Here is a 22635-nt window from a genome sequence, read left to right on the forward strand (position 1 = left end):
GTAGATTAACTACCAGTTGGAACAACAACAAAAAAAAAAGGCAGTTTTTAGTTTTATTATTTTTTTATTTTTTTTTTTTTAATGTTCTTTTTTAAGTTTATTTATTTTGAGAGAGAGCAAGTGTGAGAGGAGGAGGGACAGGGAGAGGGGAGAGAGAATCAGAAGAAGCTCCACATACCATCAGCGTGGAACCCAATGTGGGACTTGATCTTGTGAACTGTGAGATCATGACCTAAACTGAAATCAAGAGTCCGCCAGTTAAGCAACTGAGCCTCTCAGGCGCCCGGCAGTTTTTAGTTTTAAGTTTGGTAGAGGTGAGGGGTGCCTGGGGGTGCCAGTTGGCTAAGCGTCTGACTCTCGGTTTCAGCTCAGGTCATGATCTCACGGTTTTGTGAGTTCAAGCCTTGCATCAGGCTCTGTGCTGGTGGTACAGAGTCTGCTTGGGGTTTTCTCTCTTCTCCCTCTCTCTCTGCCCCTCCCCTGCCCACACTATCTCTGTCTCTCTCTAAATAAATAAACAGGGGCACCTGGGTGGCTCAGTCAGTTAAGTGTCCAACTTTGGCTCAGGTCATGATCTCACAGTTCATGAGTTTGAGCCCCGTGTGAGGCTTTGTGCTGACAGCTCAGAGCCCGGAGCCTGCTTTGAATTCTGTGTCTCCTTCTCTCTCTGCCCCTCCCCTGCTCATGTTCTGTCTCTCAAAATAAATAGGTAAACAAACAAACTTTAAAAAAGTGTTAAAATTTTTTGATAGAGGTGGTAGTTTTTACCTTTAACCAAAGTGGCACATTTATTGAAAAAATTTTAAATACAAACAAAAATGAGAAAATAACCTGTAGTCCTATTATTCAAAGAGATAACCTATTTCTATTCTGGTATATATCCTTCTAGTCTTTTATAAATTTATATATGTGAGATATATATTTTTTTCAATGTTTATTTATTTTTGAGACAGAGAGAGACAGAGCATGAATGGGGGAGGAGCAGAGAGAGAGGGAGACACAGAATCGGAAGCAGGCTCCAGGCTCTGAGCCATCAGCCCAGAGCCTGACGCGGGGCTCGAACTCACAAACCGTGAGATCGTGACCTGAGCTGAAGTCGGACGCCCAACCGACTGAGCCACCCAGGCGCCCCATGAGATATATTTTTTAATGTTTATTTTGAGAGAGAGGGGAAAAAAAGCATGAGTGGGGGAGGGGCAGACAGGGAGGGAGAGAGAGAATCCCAAGCAAGGTCCAGGCTCAGCACGGAGCCTGAAATAGGGCTTGATCTCATAACCTGAACCAAAATCAAGAGTTGGATGCTTAACTGACTGAACCACCCTGGCACCCCAAGGTATATTTATTTTATAAAATTACTCTGGGGCACCTAGGTGGCTCAGTCAATTAAACGTCCGACTTCAGCTCAGGTCATGAACTCACAGTTCATGAGTTCAGTTCCCTCATCGGGCTTATTGCTGTCATCACAGAGCCCACTTCAGATCCTCTGTCTCCCTCTCTCTATGCCCTTCATGTGCACTCTCTATGTGCACTCTCTCAAAAATAAACATTAAAAAATACATATATACTGGTTTATACCCTCCTTTTTCTGTTTATCATTAACATCTTTCCTGGACATTAGACTATAGTGTCCTTCTGTAAAAAACAAAAAACTTCATTTAAACAGGGAAACCGAGGTACAGATTAGTCAGCTTTCTCTGGGCTATACAGCTATTAATTAGTTGGTGTGTAAATATTGATATTTATAATTGCTATCTGTATCCCTTATGGATTTTTCATAACTTAATTGATTCCCATACTTTGGGATTTTTAGTTTGATCCCAATTTTTGGCTTTTATAAATAATCCTGTAATGCTAGTGTTTTTCATTGTTGACATCATCATTGACATCTCTGACTATTTTTTTTTTAATTTTTAATTTTTTTTTTTTCGTTTATTTATTTTTGGGACAGAGAGAGACAGAGCATGAACGGGGGAGGGGCAGAGAGAGAGGGAGACACAGAATTGGAAACAGGCTCCAGGCTCTGAGCCATCAGCCCAGAGCCCGACGCGGGGCTCGAACTCACGGACCGCGAGATCGTGACCTGGCTGAAGTCGGACGCTTAACCGACTGCGCCACCCAGGCGCCCCAACATCTCTGACTATTCTTAAGGATAAATCCTAGGGAACTGTTGAGTCAAAGAGTATGCACTATTTTAAGACTTCTGCCATGCATTGCCAAATGCCTTCCAGAAATGTCCTAGTTTTCACTCCCACCAGCGGTAGATGAGGTTCCCAAAAATGTTGCCAAAACTGGGTGTGACTGTGAAAACTTGTTTTCCCCATTTGATGATAAATGGTAACTAGTTTTAGTTTTCTTTTTAAAATAGTCATCAGTGAGATTAAAATTTTTTATGTTTACTGGACATTTTTTTCTTACGTGACTTGCCTTTTCATTGATTGTTCATCTTATCTAGTCATTTATAAAGAGCTTTTATAAAAATTTTCCCCATTTATCATTTGTATTTAATTTTTTCTTTTTTTAAGTCACAGTTCTTAGTGGGATAAATGTGTTGCTTATTTTAATACTTGTAGAGTTTTTTTTTTAATACACTGGAGAGAGTTTGGCTTGCTAAAAATTGTAGGTTATTCAAAATGTTCATTTTTTTCTGGAACCTTCACTTAGATCACACCACAGTTGAGCTGCATTGGACAAATCACAATTCTCTTTGGATCTCAGTTACTTGAAATATTATATGAATATTCTGTTAGGATGCTTTAGACTACAAGTAACAGAAAACCTATCCAAAGCTACCTTAAACAGTAAGGATGGCATTATCTCATGAAATGATAAGTTCTAAGATGGGGCAGCTTCCAAGTTGGGTAGCTAGTTATTTCTCTGGCTCTGGAATCCTGTTCTTGGCTTTCCCCTGAATGTTTTCAAGATAGTTTCCCCCACCCCCTCAGTTACAGATTGCAAAAGTGGGTAAATCCTGTTCCTTTCTTCACAGCATATTAGCATAATGATTCAGGCAAGTCCCTTTTCTTGTTTTGTACTCTTCCCCTTTATTCCTAAACTCTATTTTCCTTCCCTCTATCCTATAGGCACCCATTCTGATATGTTTGATGTATGTCTGTGATGCTTGTCTTGCAATATGTAGAGTTATGTGACCATATTCAATTCACACAAACGATACTGTGCTACAAACATTTTTTTATTTTTAAAAATTAATATTGCTTTTGTGATATGCTCTTGTTGCTATATATAAACCTACCTCATAACTTCCAGCTTGCATATTCTTTTTTTTTTTTTTTTTAAGTTTATTTATTTATTTTGAGAGAGACAGGGAGAGAGAATGCATGTGCAGGACAGGGGCAGAAAGAGAGGGAGAGAGGATCTTTTTTCTTTTTTAATCTTTATTTATTTTTGAGAGAGAGACAGAGACAGAGCATGAGCAGGGGAGGGGCAGAGAGAGAGGGAGGCAGAGAATCTGAAGCAGGCTCCAGGCTCTTAGCTGACAGCACAGAGCCTGACTGGCTCGAACTCACAGACAGTGAGATCATGACCTGAGCCAAAATTGGAGGCTTAACTGACTGAGCCACCCAGGCGCCCCAAGGGAAAGAGAATCTTAAGCAGGCTCCACACTCCCAATGTGGGGCTCGATACAGGACTCAATCCCATGAACTGATATTATGACCTGAGCTGAAATCAAGAGTGAGACACTGAACCAACTGAGCCACCCAGGTGCCCCTGGCAGGTGCTTTAAATGTTTCAACTCACGTGTTTCTCACAATAACCCTCTGAGGTAGACCTTGTAACTCCCATTTTATAGATGAGAGTGAGATACAGAGAATTTACTCATATTTTCTTCTTCCATTGTTCAAAGTCAGAATTAGTAAATGGTGGAACCTGAATTTCAACTCAGCGTAGCTCCAGAATCCAGGCACATAACTGTGCATACACTGTATTTTACTCCTTCAGTCCCTTGAGGATGGGAATCTAGATTGTCATTCACTCTCTTATTACCATAAAAAGTGCTAAAATAAGCAAATTTGTAAATTGATGTGGAATATTCCTCTGAACCATATACCTATGAGCATGCTCAAGTTTTCCAAATATTCCAGATATCTTTTCAGAATGGCTGTGCTATTTGACATTGCTATCACCAGTGCACAAGAACTCATATCCGCATCCTCTTTGTATTTTGTGCTAGTTTGAAGGATGTCAAGTGGCAGCTTTTGGTTGTCTTGATTTGCATTTCTCTGGTCATAATCAATCTGAGCTTTTTTAAGCCTTTTTTTTAATACACCTTTTTGTATATGAAATTATACAGACTTCTTAGTTTGTGACACTAAAGTATCTATACCCTTTGCATATTTTTCTATTCGGTTTCCTATCCTGTTAGTTGGTAGGAGTTAATGGGTATATTCTAGACATTCCTTGTTTGTTTTAAACATTGCAGATCCTTCTCCTGGTCTGTCAGTCACCTTCCTGTTAAGCTTTTCTGTGATGTGATGTTGTTAATTCAGCAGATGTCCTAAATTTTGACCTTAGGATTTGGAATCTTCTTTAGGAAGCCTTAATTTACCCAGAGGTAACAGTTTTTCCTTTATTAGCTTTATAGTTTTCATTTCTTACATTTAGGTCTTTCATCTCGAGCCCACATTTAACATAGTTTCATGTAAAAATCCAGATTTTTTTTCTCCATACAGTGAGCAATCTTTCGAATGCGTTGTGGTGCCACATTTATCACATACTAAGTTCCCATGTATATGCATTCTTTCTAAACTCTGCATTCTATTCCGTTGGTCTGTTCCTTCCTTTCAGTACCAGCAACACGATGTTTTTATTACTGAGGCTTTGTGGTGGAGCCAGTTCTACCAGTAGGGCAGGTGACCTATTTTTATTTCCCTCTCAAAATCGACTTAGCTTCCATACTCATTGTAGAATAAGTTTCAGTTTCTCACCATTATTGCTAGAATTTTTATTGGAACTTCATTGAGTATATATAGATCAATCTGGGGGGAGAACTGACCTCTTTGCATGGAACACTCCACTTCTTTCAGATCCTGCTAAAATGTCAAAAAAAAAAAAAAAAAAAAAAGCGCCTTCCCTGACCATCCTAAGCAGCCCACTCATTCCCATCACTCTCTGTTTATCTTATTTAATTTTTTTCATAGCATCTGTTACTAACCAACTTCAGATTATTTATTTACTGCTTCTCTTCTAGAATGTAAGATTCATGAGGAATGTCCCAATATCTGACCTTTGGTAGTCACTCTGAATGTTAAAAAATGAATAAAATCTTTATACTGCTGAGGTTATCCCAATTATGACATTTATTCAGGTTTTCTTATGTCCCCAAATAGAGTTGAAAAAATTTTTTTTGATATTTATTTATTTTAGAGAGAGAGTGAGCGAGCAGGAGAGGGGCAAAGAGAGAGGGGGACAGAGAATCCCAAGTGCATGCCACACTGACAGCACAGAGCCTGATGCAGGGCTCGAATTCATGAACCATAAGATCATGACCTGAGCTGAAGTTGCACTCTCAACCAACTAAGCCACCCAGCTGCCCCAAGTTGGAAAAAAAATTAATAAACCTCTCAGGCATTGCTTTTAGGCTAATTTCTGTAGACCATAAGTCAGCAAACTGCACTTGTATAGGTCAGCCTGCTGTCTGGTTTTGTAAACAAAGTTTTATTGGAAAATCCAGATTTATTTAAATATTTCTATGACCGCTTTTGTACTACAATGCCAGAGTTTAGTGGCCACAACAGAGATCACATAAAGCAGAAATTATTTACTGTCTAGCCCTTTACAGAAAGTTTGTTGATCCTTGCTATAGACTATAGTTTAGTTGCTATTATAGATTGTGTTATCTTTTTATTACATTTTAAGGTGAATATTCCTGTTATAGAAGACTATTGGGTTTTGTAAAATGATTTCTATTCTTACAAACTTGATCAATAACGCTTTTATAGTTCTGATAATTTGCCTGATGATTATGTTGTGTTTTCCATATAGACTATCATATCATTGGCAAGAGTGGCAAGCAGAGAGAGTACATACCTCTTTCACGTTTTTCTTGTCTAAAGGAATTGGCCAGACTCTCCAATGCTCTAGCTAACACTACTGGTAATAATGCACACCCACGACTTAGTCCTGATCTTGATGCTATTGCTTCACGTATGATGGAAAATCATGTCATTATCAACAATAGCCAAACTATGGAAAGAGCCCAAATGTCCATCGACTGATGAATGGGTGAAGAAGATGTGGTATATATATGGAGTATTACTCAGCCATCAAAAAATGCCATCTTGCCATTTGCAACCATGCGGATGGAGCTAGAGTGCAATTATGTCAAGTGGAATAAGCGAGAGAAAGACAGATACCATATAATTTCACTCATAAGTGGAATTTAAGAAACAAAACAGATGAGCATATGGGAAGGAAAAAAATAAAAGAGTGAGAGGGAAGCAAACCATAAGAGAGTCTAATAATTGAGAACAAACTAAGGGTTAATGGAGGGGGGGTTGCTAAACGGGTGATGGGTATTACGGAGAGCACTTGTCATGATGAGCACTGGGTGTTACATGTAACTGATGAATCACTACATTCTCTCGAAACCAAGATTACACTGTATGTTAACTAACTAGAACTTAGTAAACATTTGGAAGAAAAAAAATCGTGTGATTTTTACCTTTTGGTCAATTCAGGTGGTGAATTATATTGACAGACTTTCTGCTATTGGGCCATCCTTGCACTCCTGGCATCACTGCATTGCATCATGATATTATCTTTTAAAAACCCTGTTGGGTTTGAGTACCTGTTATTTTGTTTAGGATATTTCAATTGTGGACTACCTTAATTGTCATCCAGAGATCTATGCAAAGTGACTACTCCCTATTTTTCCAACCTCTCTGCTAGAACTACAAGCTAAGCACTATGCTCAGTGCTGGGTTACAGCAATGGCTAAGATACAGTTCCTGTCTTTAATAGCTCCCATTATAATGGCAGAAACAGACATTTATACAGTTTGTATAGTCATAAAAGGTATGTGAACAAAGGTCTCCTTCCCCAAATGAATGGCCAAGCAGGTCTGCTTCCTTTTCCTTATACACCTCAACACACTTGTGTATGTATTATCTTTCTTTTCTTTCTTTTTTTTTTTAAAGTAGCAGATTACATTGATTGATTTTATTTTATTATTTTTAATGTTTATTTATTTTTGAGACAGAGAGAGACAGAGCATGAATGGGGGAGGGTCAGAGAGAGAGGGAGACACAGAATCTGAAACAGGCTCCAGGCTCCAGCTGTCAGCACAGAGCCCGACGCGGGGCTTGAACTCACGGACCATGAGATTATGACCTGAGCCGAAGTCGGACGCTTAACCGACTGAGCCACCCAGGCACCCCTCTTTTCTTTTTTTTTTTTAAATAAGTTTATTTATTTATTTTGAGAGAGAGAGGGAGAGAGCACAAGTGGGAGAGGGGCAGAGAGAGAGAGAGAGAGAGAGAGAGAGAGAGAGAGAGAGAGAACCCCAAGCAGGCTCCACACTGTCAACACAGAGGTCAATGCGGGGCTTGAACCCACGAACCGTGAGATCATGACCTGAGCTGAAATCAAGAGTCAGACACTCAACTGACTGAGCCATCCAGGTGCCCCTGTATTATCTTTCTTAACACCTTTTCCTCTGCCTTTCCCACTCATCTCTGCCTGTGTGACTCTTACATAATCAAAAAGGATCAAACAATGGAAAGCATGTAACAGTGGTTAAGAGCTCAGGCTTGAGAGACAAATAGGTTCCAATTCTAGCCGTGCCATTTACGAGCCATGTGACCTTACACATACTACATCACCTCCCAGAGAATCCATTTCCTCATCTGTGAAACTGAGGATACCTTCATTGCATAGAGGATCCGATGAACTAACCTGTATAAAGGCTTTCAACACAGGTGACAGTTACCAGAATTTTCCCTTTCTGTCCTGCAATCATTCCCAGACCACAAGAAGGGCACAAAGTCTCTTTTTTCCTGACTTCTGATATTTTATGGCAGCTAAGTGGCATCATTTGTTTCACTTTTCATTGTGCTCTCTGTATAGTTATCCTTTATAGACCTTGGCTTCTCATACTACCATTTAATAGCCGTGTGTGTCTTAGACAAGTTATTTAAATTCTCAGAATGTCTGTATTCTTATCTGTAAGTAGGCATATAATAATACCTCTTCACAGAATTGTCATATGAATTAAATGACCAATATGTATAAAGACCTAGCAGGGTGCTGCTTGGCATTTAAGTGCTTAATACTTGATAGCTGTTTTCAGTTTCAGTCTTATTAATATGCTTTTTTACAGGGAAGGATTGTGTTTTATAGTATAGCATAATGGTTAAGACTCTGGAGTCTTGAGTTCAAATGTGAACTCCACCACAAGTATGTTGCTCAAGCTGGGTAGACCTCTCTAGGCCTTAGTTTTCTTATCCGCAAAATGGGAATAATGAAAGAACCCAGTTTCTAGAGGCTATTGTAGGGATTAAATGAAATAATCCACTCACCAAGCATTTAGTGCAGTGCCTGGCATAAATATTATTTATTGACCAATTATTATGTGCCAGGTAATGTGCTACATGCTTTATTTAGCAATGTTCTATTTTATTTCTGTGAACTCCATAACCCCCGCCTCCCTTAGTACTACTCATATAATAACCTTCCAAATATTTATCGAATAAGTGAGTGAGTGGATTAGTGAATGCTGAGTTGTACGCCACAAGAATCTTGCTTCTGTGAGCTGGTCTGTCCCAGGTTAACACTCCTCATTCCTTTATGATGAGTTAGTGTGTAAGCCATGAGATTCAGCATCTGTAAAAAGCAGGAGGAGATTATGGAAAGGGGGAGGTTTGAGACCCTGGCTTTTTTTTTTTTTTTTTTTACTCTAGAGAAATCATTCATGCTTTAATGCTTGAACTTATTTCTCAGAACTGGTAAAATGAATTTTAAAACATTGCTGTAGACAAAAGTAAAATTTACAACATTCAATGTCATGGAGAACATAGAGAAAGGAACACCTTTTTGAAGATATAAATCCGATGCAACTGTCCTTGAGGCATTTACCCTAAGGAAATAATTACGGGTGTGCACATCTTGGTGATGTGTATGGCAGCAAACAATGGAAATAATCTAGATGTCACATAAAAGGAGATGGGATAATTAAATGAAACTTTATTCATAAATGAGATATCTTGCAGCCCTTCAAAAAAAATTGTAGTAATGAGTTTAATGATATGGAAAAATATTCCAGATAGTTAACTTATTAACTTTGTCACTTTAGGCAAATTACTTGTCTGCCTCAGTCTCCTTATCAGTAAATGGGAATATTAATATTGCCTTCCTCATGGCTTAAATTAGTTATATGTAAGAATACTTGGATTGTACCTGTCCCATAGTAAACATTTATAGATATAAGCTGTAATTATTTCTATGTGAAGTAAAATTTAAAAACAATGTGTATGGTATGCTATTACTTACAAAACATATATATCGGGAAAATGGTATGAAATACTTCAAAATGTTGACAGTTATTGCTTGCTGTTAGAAATAATGCTGTACTTTTTAGTGTTTTGCCTTTTTTTAAATGATAAATGTAAACCTAAAAATAATAATAATTTTTAAAGAAAACCGAACAGGAAAAGATCATTTCTTCAGTAGGGGAGTGGGAGTGACTGGCATTTTCCACCCTGTCTGTGCCCTTCTCGTTAGCTGGTGTGTCTGGTGTTTAAAAGAGAGTCTCCCCTCTTCTCAAAGGAAAGATGGACCCACAGTCCAGAATGCCCTTAGACAGTGGCAAGTTCTTAGCATAGTGGGGCTGACAGTATAGAACCAACACTGAACTCTAGAGGGGAACAGGATATGAGTCATCACACTGTTATTTTGTCAAGTTGACTATAATTGTTACCATGTTTTCCTTGGAGGTGTGACTGTGAAGTGATGAGACTAATTTAAAAAAACAAAAAAAAACACAAGTATACCAGAAGATGAACATCTGAATAAGTGGCTCAGCTCCCTTCAAAGGTCTCATTTGGAGAAACTACACAGTTACTTACAATTTTTTGCTATTGTTCATGTAATTTTTTTGGATTTTTTGTGGGGCGAAGGGGGAAGTCAAAGCAATTGACCTCAAAATTGGTTTGGGTGAAATGTTTTTCCAGCTCCTAATTTATTAAAATTGTGATACTGAGTTCTTTTCTTTCTTCCTTCCTTCCTTCCTTCCTTCCTTCCTTCCTTCCTTCCTTCCTTCCTTCCTTTATTTTTATTTTAGAGAGACAAAGCACAAGCAGGAGAGAGGGGCAGAGAGGGAGGGAGAGAGAATCTTAAGCAGATGCCATGCTCAGTGCAGAGCCCTACTCGGGCTCCATCCTACAACCTTAGGATCATGACCTAGTCAAAATCAAGAGTTGGATGCTCAACTGACTGAGCCACCCAGATGCCCCAATACTAAGTGCTTTTTTAAGACGCAGTGAAATGGGTATTATTCAAGTGTTTCTAGTGGCATTATAAATTAATAAAAACCTACTGGAAAGCAATTTGGAAGTAAATATCAAGAACCATCAATATCTCATACCCTTTGATCCAACAGTCCCACTTCTGATAACCCAGGCTGAGAGAATAAGCAAAATCACAGAGAAAGCTATATATATTATAATAATTAAAAAAAAAAAAAAACAAACTTGAGGGGCGCCTGAGTGGCTCTGTCGATTAAGCATCAGACTTTGGCCCAAGTCATGATCTCAGAGCTCCTGGGTTCAAGCCCCATGTTGGGGCTCTGTGCTGTCAGTGTGGAGCCCCCTTTGGATCCTCATCTCTCCCTTTCTCTCTGCCCCTCCCCTACTTGCTCACACACACACACTCTCTCTCTCTCTTTCAAAAAAAAAAAAAAAAAAAACCAGGGGCACCTGAGTAGCTCAGTCTGTAAAGCGACTGACCTCGGCTCAGGTCATGATCTCACAGTTTGTGAGTTCGAGCCCCACATCGGGCTCTGTGCTGACAGCTCAGAGCCTGGAGCCTGCTTCAGATTCTGTGTTTCCCCCTCTCTCTGCCCCTCCCATACTCATGCACTGTCTCTCTCTGTCTCTCAGTAATAAATAAAAGTTAAAAAATTTTTTTAAAAAACCAAAAACTTGAAACAATCTAAATGTTTAGCAAAAGAGAAGCAATTAAGTAATTCTGGCATATCCATTTGATGAAATATTATGCAGCCTTTAAAATTATTATTATGAAGAGGGCACCTGGGTGGCTCAGTCAGTTGAGTGTCCCACTTTAGCTCAGGTCATGATCTCACAGTTCATGAGTTGAAGCCCCCCATTGGACTCTGTGCTGACAGCTTAGCAACTGGAGCCTGCTTCAGATTCTGTGTCTCCCTCTCTTCCTGCCCCTCCCCTACTCACACTCTGTCTCTCTCTCAAAAATAAAAAAACATTAAAAATTTTTTAAAATTATTCTTATGAGGATTCTGTAGTCATTTTATGCTTTTTATAGACTATTAAATAATGTTTAAATAATATTTTTAAGTTAGATTAGCACATTACACATTATATATGTACATTATTACTATTACTATTTTTAAAACTGTGTATTAAGGAAAGATAAACAAAACACACCAAAATGATAATGGTTGTATTAAAGAACCCCTAGGCTTGTGGGTAGTTTTCTTTTTTGTTTTAATCTAAATGGACTTTATGGCTGTTATCTCTAAAATATTAATTTATTTTAAAAGGATATAATCTATGTGAGATCCATATAAGAAAATCAGTCCTACTTCATTTTCTTCTGTACCCTATTTATTCACTTCTAATTATTTCATTAAAATTTTTTTTTAATCTTTATTTACTTTTGAGAGAGAGAGAGAGAGACAGAATGCGAGCAGGAGAGGGGCAGAGAGAGAGGGAGACACAGAATCTGAAGCAGGTTCCAGGCTCCAAGTTGTCAACACAGAGCCCGATGTGGGGCTCGAACTCGCAGACCGCAAGATCATGACCTGAGATGAAGTCAGATGTTTAACTGACTGAGCCACCCAGGTGCCCTCTAATTATTTCAAAACTTGAATTTATCTTTATAGAAGATGAAGATTTGCCACCAGTGAGGATGTGTCATAGACCCTGTAGATGTTTCTGAATTGGGCACCCCAATCACGGTTTGGAAAGTGGAAACATCTCTGGAATAAGTGCGCTGCCTCCAAGGTGATGACAACTTTGAAGTAAACAATATTCATTTGTCAGTATAAGGTGTGTCCTGTTTTTAAGAAATGACTCAAAATGTTGTGGTGGGTCCCAGACTGGCTATAGATTGGGGCCACTTCTGAAATTCAGTCTTTATTAAATGTGTCTGAAGAGGTAGGTGGTCTACAGGTAATAGTCATCATTACCATTTATGAAGCACTTACTATGTTCTAGGCACTGTGCTCAAAACAAAAACTGCCGTGTTTTAAACTCTTACAACAATCTTTTGAGATAGATATCATTGTCTTCATTTTACTGGTGAGAGAACAAGGCTCATGGAGAAACACGCCACAGTCACAGCCGTGAGAGGCAGAACTGGATTTTAACCTAGGCTGCCTTCAGACATAGCTTTTCAAGACTCAGTGCTGCGCCGAAGTGCTCCCACCGTTTGCATAAGTTTTTTTGGCTGGCTTATAATGATGGGCAGGAAGAGAAAAGCTTGCATGGGGAAGACAGCTTGATGTCCACTGCCCAACAGGTCCTCAAGTGGGCTCTTGTATCTGAGTTCTGTAGAGAGGAACTACAAATTAAAACTGTTTTCCTATTTCTTTTTTTTTTTTTTTTTTTTTTTTTTGCTGTTTATTTATTTTTGAGAGAGAGAGAGAACACATTTGTGAACACTAGTGGAGAAGGGGCAGAGAGGAAGGGAGACAGAGGATTTCAAGTGGGCTCTGTGCTGACAGCAGCAAGCCAGATGCAGGACTCGAACTCACAGAGTGAGTCAGATGGTGACCTGGGCCGAAATCAGATGCTTAACCAACTGAGCCACCCAGTAGCTCCTGTCTTCCTATTTCATTCCAAGTCTCCAGCAGTGCTACTCTGGGGCCCAGGTGACAGAATGTGGAAAGGTAGAGGAGAATGGTCTCTTCCACCATTTTTGAAGTATATTCCATTTTGTTACAGTGTGAATTTTGAGGAATTGCTCCATTATTTTGAGGTGGACACAAACTGGCAAGGTCATCAGGGTTAGTGAAGTCCCAACCCTGGCCAAGAATCCTAAGAGGCTCCTTGGACAGTGGACACTGGTGGCCAAAGTAGGAGCAGGTGGGTGTGATGGACACTCCTTGTCTATATCTAGATTTTTAGGAGATAACTCCAAGGACTCTATCATTTAGCCAGATAAGATAGCAGTTGGGAGCATGGGAATGATTTATTCCTTGAGGCCCAAGGAAGTGCAGGTGATAAGAACTTACAGTCAGTCCTACTCTAAACAAAAAGAGTTTGGGCGGCACTTGCCGACCCCTTAAGGACATGAATCACCTGAAATGCAAATACTGAAGGAATGCAAATAAATGGCACTTGAAGAAACAAAAAAATAAAATGAATAATCCAATAAAGAGAATATAAAAGTAACATTAGGTGGATAAAGTGTTTCAAAAATAGCATTGGCTGGGGCACCTGAGTGGCTCAGTTGGTTAAGCATTCGTCTCTTGATTTCAGCTCAGGACATGATCTCACGGTTTGGTTCCTGGGATTGAGCTCCCCATAGGGCTCTGCACTGATGGCGTGAGGCTGCTTGGAATTCTCTCTCCCTCTCTGTCCCTTTCCTGCTTGTGCTCTCTTTCTCTCTCAAAATAAATAAATAGACTTAAAAAAAAAAAAAAGCATTGGCTAAACCTAATGATTATCCAAATCTTCCCAACCCACCCTATTAGAATCTTTGGGATGCAGGGGCACCTGGGTAGCTCAGTAGGTTAAGCATCCAACTCTTGATCTCAGCTCAGGTCTTGATCTCTGAGTCATGAGTTTAAGCCCTGTGTTGGGCTCCACACTGATCAGTTTCAGGTGTACAATATAGTGATCCAACACTTCCGTACATCATCCAGTACTCATCACAAGTGTACTCCTTAATCTCCATCACCTCTTTAACCTCTCCCTCCACCCCTCTGGTAACCATCAGTTTGTTTTCAATAATTAACTGTTTCTTGATTTGTCTCTGTCTCTTTTTCTCCCCCCTTTGTTTGTTTTGTTTTTTAAATTCCATATATGAGTGAAATCATATGATATTTGTCTTTCTCTAACTTACCTTACTCTCTTTAGAGTTGTATGATATTCTATAGATGTACCGTTTCATCATATCTCTATTGACGGATATTTATTTTTCAGTTTTTTTTGAAATACCAATAGCAGATACGCTAGTAATACATTGTCAAACACATGTGCTAGTATTTCTGTAAGATAAAGACTGAGAAGTGGAATCACTCTATCATACTCATATGGAAGGTGTCTAATAGGAATTTCCAGAGTGAAAGAAGCATGTGAATGATTAATCAGGATCCAGATTTAGGTAGGCAATATTTAATTATGGAAAGAAAGCACACTAGACTGGAAGACAGAAGACCTAAAAATCCTGATGGTGACTCTACCATTTATCTTGAGAAATTTTGTTTGTTTTTTATTTATTCAAAAATATTTACTGGATTCTGCCTACGCTGTGCCAGGCACAATGTTAGAGACAAGGAATACAAAGATGAATAAGACATAGAAATTTACAGGGGTGCCTGGGTGGCTCAGTCACTTGGATGTCTGACTCTTGGTTTCGGCTTGGGGGTCACGATTTCATGATTTGTGGGTTCGAGCCCCATGTCGGGCTCTGCGCTTGACAGTGCAGGGTCTGCTTGGGATTCTGTCTCCCTCTCTCTTTGCCCCTGCTCATGCTCTCTCTCTCTCTCTCAAAATAAATAAATAAACTTTAAAAATTTTTTTAAAAATTTACAGTGATTGGTGTGGTGGGGAGATGGACATGTGAACAGATGCCAGTTGCTCCCATGTGGCCTTGGGAAGTTGCTTAATTTCCTGAACATCTGTTGTTGTTGTTGTTGTTGTTGTTGTTGTTGTTGTTGTTTTTCTGTAAAATGGGTAATGGTCCCTATACCGTAAGGTTGTCATTCAATGAAATAGTGTAGGAGAAGTGCACATCACAGTGCCTGGCACATAGTATGCACTCAGTAAATGGAAGCTGTTGTTACTGTTTTAGTAACAGGCTAAACTATAATAAGTAAGTTTTTATAGTTGCTATGAGAGAAGTTCTACCTCTTTCTCTGAACTCATTTCTACAGTACTAGGTGAATTGTTGAGGCAAAAATATACCCTATACAAAGTGGCACTTGGTAAATATTGGTTTCTTTTCTTGCCTTTTTTTTGCTCAGACGGAGGGTAAATAAGCAGATGGAACCGCAAGCATCGTATGTTTGAACACAGCCGTGATCTTTCTAATCCGTGTGTCACCGAACCAATTCTGGCCACTTCTTTAGCCATACAGGTTTCACCTCTGGTCACATCTGAGCATCTGGAACGAGGCTGCACACTTCCCTGCCCACAGACAGAATGTTCGCATAGCTCAGGGCTGGTGGCCACCTCCTACAGAGGATTTCTTTTCTACCAGTTTGCTAAGCAAACAGCTTGTACCCATACTGAATGGGATCACTTTTTTTGCTTGACACTGATTTTTGTGAAATAGATTTTTTTTCTCGCACTGATATAAAGTAAGAATTAAAGGAAATGTATCTGGATACCAAAAATTCTGAACTTTAGTTACTGATTAAATTTAAAGATAAGTCTTGAGGCAAATTTAAGCTGAATTAAATGATAGAAAAGAACCATTTATAAATATTTTGGGTAAGTTCTCTGTTTTAGGGATTAACTAGTGTCTAATTACTAGACACATTGTTTTTTGTTTGTTTATTTGTTGTTTTTTCCTGTTTCTCTACTTCCCTGGAAGGTTTTAAAAGCACTGACATTTATTTCCCCTTCCTGGATGTGTATTTGGCCTTGCGGATCATCCCACATTCCCCTGGGTTTTTATAAGCTGATTATCCTGGCAGAGATAGTGCAGTGCAATGGTCTAGAGCCCAAGTTTTAGAGTCAGGTGGACCTAGGTTTGAACTCGAGCCCTTTTATCTACATGCTCTGGGACCTTTCCTGGCACAAGGTAGGCACTCAGTACCTAGCTGTTGAATCATATTTAGTTGAGCTAAACATCTATTCAGGCATTAGCACAGGAGCTGTGTCACTAGATAGCTGTCATTCCAAAATTGACAGCCGACCCTGACACAGACATGCTTAAATGGTTTGTAAGCCATGATTTCAACTTCCTGCATTGCAGACATCTCAATTAATATTCCATTCCCCTCACCTGACCATTCGAAGGAAAGGACAAGCTAATAGAAATATCTAACTTAGCAGCTAAGAGGATGAGCTTTGGTCTAGATAGATCCAGGCTTACAATCCGGGCTCTAGCACTGCCTAGTGGGTCAGTTACTTAATCTCTGAGAACATCAGTTTTCTCATCTGTGAAGAGGGGATAATCATAACACCTATCTCATCAAGTTACAGTAAGGATAGTGTTTTCCATACAGTACCTCTTCTTTTCCTGGAATAGTCTCTCCTCATGTTTTACTCCTGCTTTTTCAGCTTGACTGTCACTTCTTCCAGAAAGCCTTACCTGCCGCCCATAGTAGGCTGGGTTCACTGTTACACTCTCCCTAAAGTACCTGCCAATTACTCTCTATAATTACTTCAACTACTCACTTCCTTTCTGGATTGTGAACTCCAATAGGATAGGGATGGTGTCTGTCTCATTAATTCCTGTGTGTCCAGTGCCTAACAGTCCCTTGGTACACAATATTTTGGATAGACGATATTTGGCTAAAAAAATTTTTTTTAAGTTTATTTATTTTTGAGAGAGAGAGGACAGAGTGAGAGGAGGGGAGGGATAGAGAAGGAAGGAGAGACACAATCGGAAGCAGGTTCCAGGCTCTGAGCTGTCAGCACAGAGGCCAGCACAGGGCTTGACCTCACAGACTGCAAGATCATGACCTGATCCAAAGTTGGACTCTTAACCAACTGAGTCACCCAGTCACCCTGTTTTGTTTTGTTTTTAATGTTTATTTACTTTTGGGAGAAGAGAGAGAGTCTGAGCAGGGGAGGGACAGAGAGAGAGGGGGGCAGAGGATCTGAAGCAGGCTCCATGCTGACAGCAGCAAGCCCCAACATGGGGCTCAAACCCATGAACTGTAAGATCATGACCTGAGCCTAAGTTGAACACTCAACTGACTGAGCCACCCAGGTGCCCTGGGTGGACTAAATTTGTTAACTGAGTGAACTAATGAGATAATAATGCACATATACATAGAGCCTAACACTTACCAAGCTCTCAATAAATAGGATATTATTAGCAACACAGTATCGGTGCTGTGTTTATTCACCTTGAGAAAACTAGTGTGGTAAGAGGAGCAACAAATTACAGATAGGTGTTGTGAATCTAGCTCTGTATCTTCTTTGTTATATGTCCTTGGCCAAATCTTTATTCTTCCCATTTCCCCACTATTAAAATGAACGTAAGATGTTCACCCTGGTGTCCAACTCAACTTGGTTCCTATAAAGTCTGCCCTTTGCCAGACAAGACAGGCTGTCCTGTCCCGGAGTTTCTAGATATAGATCCTATACTGCGCTAGCATTCCTCTCTTTCCTCTGCTGCTAATTGTTGACCCCTGACCTTTCTCCATTCTGACTGCCTAGCCCCTTAGTTCGTTACACCAATTGGCTACCTCCCAGCGTCCAGCCTTGAACTACACTGGTCCTCACAGTAAAGTCCAAAATCCTTAGAGAGCCAACTAGAGCCTTATTTTCTTCCCACCTTCCCCTTGCTCACTGTGCTCCAGTCACTGAGCTTTCCTGAAGCTTCCTGGAGCCAGTAGCCTTCTTGATTCAAGACCTTTGGACATGGCAGTCCCTCTGCTTGGAGCATTGCCCCCTCTGTCTTTATCAGGCTAACCTCTACTTAACTTTAATGTCTCAGCTTTAACATCACCTCTTCAGGGAGCATTACTTGGCTCCCTTGGAAGAAATTAAATTTCCCTGTTATATGCCATCTTCCTTGTAGGTCTTATACAATACATTGTTAAACCTTCACATTTTAAAAGAAGTTGAAAATCTGACCTTAAAGGTAGAATTTCAGTGTTCAAAGCTAGAAAGTAATTTAAAAATTATAAAATACTGAGGGCCAAACCAAAATATCTGTAGGTTAGTGAGCACCTGTGGCCTGCCTGTTTGCAACCTGAGCTGTTCAACCTTTACCTATACTTGGTATCTTTTCCCGTATTAATCATCACTCCATTGTCACTCCATTTAACTGTCCACTCTATTCCAGGCACTGTGATTGGTGCTTTATATAGATGATGTCATGTAATATCCAAAACCACCTGTGAGGTCGAGTAAGGTTCAAAGAGGTTAAAAGACTTGCCAAAGGTCACAAGCCCTAAGTGGAAGAGCCAGGTACTAAAGGTCTTTCCACTGCACTCTTGTGTGCCAAGGTACAATTTGTCAGTTATTGAATGGGAGAAGCTTCTGAAGCTCTGCCTAACAACAACTGTTAATATTTGTGCTCACTATGTGCCAGCCATTGTGCTAAGCAGTTTACGTGGTCTGATTCAATCTTCACAATGTCTGTACAGAGGAGCTATTGTTATCATCACCATTTAATAGATGAGAAAACTGAGGTATAGAAGAGGTATCTGATTTACCCAAGGTAAAGCCAGACAATCTGATGCCATAGTGTCTAATTTTAGGAATTACTATCACCAGTTTGGGGCTGTGGCGGAGTAGTGGGCTGCAGGGGAGAGGGAAAAATTTATGTACGTCTCCAATACAGAGCCCCACAGAGGACTCAATTGAGAGAGGAATCCCCCTAGATTATTTCCATGAACCGTCTATTGAGAGATTTGGCCTGCAGGTGGCAGTCTCTAAATTCTGCAATGTTCAATGCTATAGCAAGGAAGCTTTATACAGTCAGAGTTGCTCATTTGCATATTGCTCTCTGATTGGTCTGATTCATTTTTGCCAGTTAATTGGCCTTGGTTCTCAGCCCAGGGAGAACAGCCAGGTTCCTAGAGCCATTCGCGTCTGTGAAAGAGCTCTCAGAATTTGAAACTATGGTGAAGTCATCGGGTCCAACAACCAGGCCGTGATTTTAAGATGTGATAGCTGGAAACTTGTTTCATTGATTCTCCAACACTTTTTTAGCTTAAAAGAAAAAACAAATTATGGGGGCGTCTGGGTGTCTCAGTAGGTTAAGTGTCTGACTCTTGATTTCAGCTTAGATCACGATCTCAGTTTCGGAGTTGGAGTACTGCCTCGGGCTTTGTGCTGACAGCATGGAGCCTGCTTGGGATTCTCTCTCCTTCTCTCTCTGCCCCTCCCCTACTTGTTCTCTCTCTCTCTCAAAATAAATAAAACTATAAAAATTAAACTTAAAAAAAAAAATTCTCAGTGTGCCTGGCTGGCTCAGTCTGTTAAGCATCAAACTCTTGCTTTTCCACTCCCCAAAAAGGGTACAATATTTTGCACACTGCTCTGCTCCATGCTTTTTTTTTTTTTTTTTTTTTTTTTAATAGAGAACTGGGGCGCCGTAGTGAGTTGAGTCCAACTTCCGCTCAGGTCATGATCTTGCATTCCTTGGTTGGAGCCCTGCATCGGACTCTGTGCTGACAGCTTAGAGCCTGGAGCCTGCTTTGGATTTTGTGTCCCCCTCTCTCTCTGCCCCTCCCTTGCTTGCACTCTGTCTCTCTCTGTCTCTCAAAAAATAAAGTAAAACGTTAAAAAAAAATTTTTAATAGAGAACTATTTCAAGCATATGGAAAAATAGACATTTATATAACAAACACCCAAGTCCCTGTCACAACTTTGTCAAATCTTAATGCTTTATCATTTTTTTCTTAAAATTGCTTTCAAGAAATAAAATATCAGATATGCTTTAAGTCCTGATATATTCCTCCTTTTACCCATTCTTTTCTCCTCTCCCCAAGAAGTAATCATTTGCCTGAATATTTTATTTCCACACATGATTTTATATTTTTGCTATGTATAGATAAATCCTTAAACAGTATATAGTATTGTTTGGGATGTTTTAAAATTTTATATACATGGTATCAGGCCATATGTAACCTCCTACAACTTAGTTTTTTTCCCTTAACATTTTGTTTTGTTCCTGTTGATCCCTCCAGTTTTCATTTATTCACTTTAACTGCTTTGTGCTATTCTATATCATGAATATATCACAGTTGATTTGCGCATTCTCCAGTAGATGCATATTTAATTTATCTCCAATATTTTGTTTGAGATTTCAAACAGTACTACAATGAATACCCTTGCACTTATAGCCTGTATCCATGTTCATTGTTGAAAAATTGGAAACTTAATAAAAACAGAAAGACAAAAACATATTACTCGTAATAGTAATTGTTTATTGAGTACTTAACATATATCAGGTACAGTGCTGGCTACTTTATGTATGTTACTTTATTTAATTATCACATCAATTTACATAATAAGTACTATTGTATTTCCCATTGTACAGTGAGGGAACTGAACGTTAACCAGTTTCAATAACTTGGGCAGTAGCACACAGGAAGTGGCAGAACAGTTTTTTATTGCCAGAGCTTATGCTTTTAACATTATACACCAATAGTGCCCATGAGCCCCAAATCCAGAGATATTAATGGTTAGAAAGAGTGTTTACTGCTAACTGGTCTCTCAGAAGATAAGAGGCCTGGTGCAGACCACTTCCCATTTTAAAAATTGAGTATAATATACAGGCAGAAGAGTATCTATATCCCATGAATGAATTTTTACAAATTGAAGACACCCATGGACCGAGCACCCAGGTCCAGATCAAAAAGTGACATTATCAGCCTCCAGAAAACCCCCTCTCACCTTCTTCCAGACACTGTTCTTCCACCCTGAAGGGTGGCTGCTAGCCTGACTTTCAACAGAATATTTTTGCCTGTTTTTTATTGTATATTTGTGAAACCATACAGCATATACTCCTTCGGTCTAGCTTCTTTCACTTAATATCATTTGTGAGAAGCATCCATATGTTTGGGTGTCGTGTATTACAAGGCACAAAAGGCATGTGGGGCAACATATAGCATTTTGCAAAGAGTGATGAGTGCCACCAAATCTTTTGTCAAGGTTGTCACAGGCCATTACCTTGAAGACAGGGTGATAAATTAGATCTAATGTAGAAAATGGACAAACCTGAGCATTGCAAGGGATGGTCTGGCACCCCCATTGCCTTATCTCACGCCCTCACAGAGCTACCTTAGCTTTTAGCTGAAGCTGCAGAAAACAGTTTAGTAAGGGCTTCACTTCTCCTTCCATCTTTCTGCATTCTGTCCTGGAGCTTTTCCTAAACCAAGATATAGGACTCTGGTGGGACCCTGTTCCAAATGCAAGAGGAGTTGATACTCCCTGGGGCAATCCCATGGGATTTACCATGGGGGATGGGAGCCAATGGACAAATGCTTCTCAGATCAGTCCTTGGGTAGACAATGCTGAGAGGCATTGTAGACAATCCTCACATGGTTTTGGTAGGATTGCCAAGTGAGCAGTGCACCCTTGTGTTGGCTCCTTCTTCCCTGTTTCACTGTAGGCTCTCACAGTAAGTCCCTGGGATCACTTTCCAAGTAAATTACCTGAAACTAGTATTTGTCTCTAGTTATGCTTTTTGGGGGGAATCCTAATGCAAGGCATATGTAAAATACCTGGCACATGATAGATGCTCAAGGAAAAATAGGAGTTTTTATTATTACTGCTATTAACACTACTGTTACCACCATCATTACTTACCTGGGATTTCCTAATTGCCGTCCCTATCCATCCCCTTCCCCATGAATGGTATTGAAACTCCACAATTACAACTTCTATGGTAACTTTTTTTTTTTTTTTTTTTTTTTTGCCCAAGAGTACCAGGAAGCCACTGAAGGATTTTCTTACTTTCTTTCTTTCAGTTTTTTTTTTTAATGTTCATTTATTTATCTTGAGAGGAGGGAGGGGCAGAAAGAGAGAGAGAGAGAGGGAGAATCTCAAGCAGGCTCCACACTCAGTGAGGAGCCCAATGTGGAGCTCAGTCCCACAATTGCGAGATCATCACCTGAGCTGAAATCAAGAGCCCAAAGCTCAGCGACGGAGCCACCCAGGTGCCCCAACAATTTTTTTTAAGTTTATTTATTTTGAGAGAGAGAGCATGTGCACACATGGAGGAAGGCAGAGAGAGAGGAAGAGAGAGAATCCCAAGCAGGCTCCATACTGTCTGTCAGTGCAGAGCCCCACGCAGGTCTTGAACTCAGCGAGATCATGACCTGAGCCAAAATCAAGAGTTGACTGCTTAATTGACTGAGCCACCCAGGTACCCCCCCAACAGTTTATCGACTATCCTATTTTTCAGGTTTAGTGAAGTATAATGATGAACAATAAACCTCACATATTTAAAGTGTGCAATTTGATAAGTTTTGATATACTTAAAACTCATTATACAGCCTTGAAAACATAACCATGATCAAGATAATTAATATACCAATCACCCCCAAAAGTTTCCTTATCCCCT

At 39.8% G+C, this 22635-nt stretch overlaps 1 protein-coding gene across 9 annotated transcripts in view; it reads left to right on the top strand.

Annotated features, from left to right (window-relative positions):
- Nucleotides 1-22635, top strand: part of PHACTR4 (phosphatase and actin regulator 4) — a 134396-nt gene that overhangs the window by 8261 nt on the left and 103500 nt on the right. The gene's annotated exons all lie outside the window — the stretch shown is intronic.

Source organism: Felis catus, chromosome C1, assembly GCF_018350175.1.
Source record: "Felis catus isolate Fca126 chromosome C1, F.catus_Fca126_mat1.0, whole genome shotgun sequence".
NCBI lineage: Eukaryota > Metazoa > Chordata > Mammalia > Carnivora > Felidae > Felis > Felis catus.